Source organism: Centruroides sculpturatus, unplaced genomic scaffold (assembly GCF_000671375.1).
Source record: "Centruroides sculpturatus isolate CEXI.00-Female unplaced genomic scaffold, Cexi_2.0 scaffold266, whole genome shotgun sequence".
Classification (NCBI taxonomy): Eukaryota; Metazoa; Arthropoda; class Arachnida; order Scorpiones; family Buthidae; genus Centruroides; species Centruroides sculpturatus.
In genome coordinates this window covers 595,048-595,330 of record NW_019384421.1, presented here as the reverse complement: position 1 = coordinate 595,330, position 283 = coordinate 595,048, and positions in this window count along the sequence as shown.

Sequence of the window (283 nt, the reverse complement as noted above, 5' to 3'; positions counted from 1 at the left end):
TCATTTACCATTATTAAAATAATTTTATAATTTTTGACAAGACTATGTCTTGTTTATATAATCGTACCGCCAGTTTATGTTACCAGCTTAGAGGTATGAAGGAGTACATGTCGAGAGTTGGGAACCATAGGTAACATTAACAGAGAGTTGATATTTGGCACAGAGTATTAGGTGCCCAAATCATTTGCACATAAAGAAATCCAGACTCGTAGGTAGTCAGGGGACCGAGAACCGAGTCAAAATAAGATACAAAATGGCGACCCTCTTCTACAAACAGGCAAAA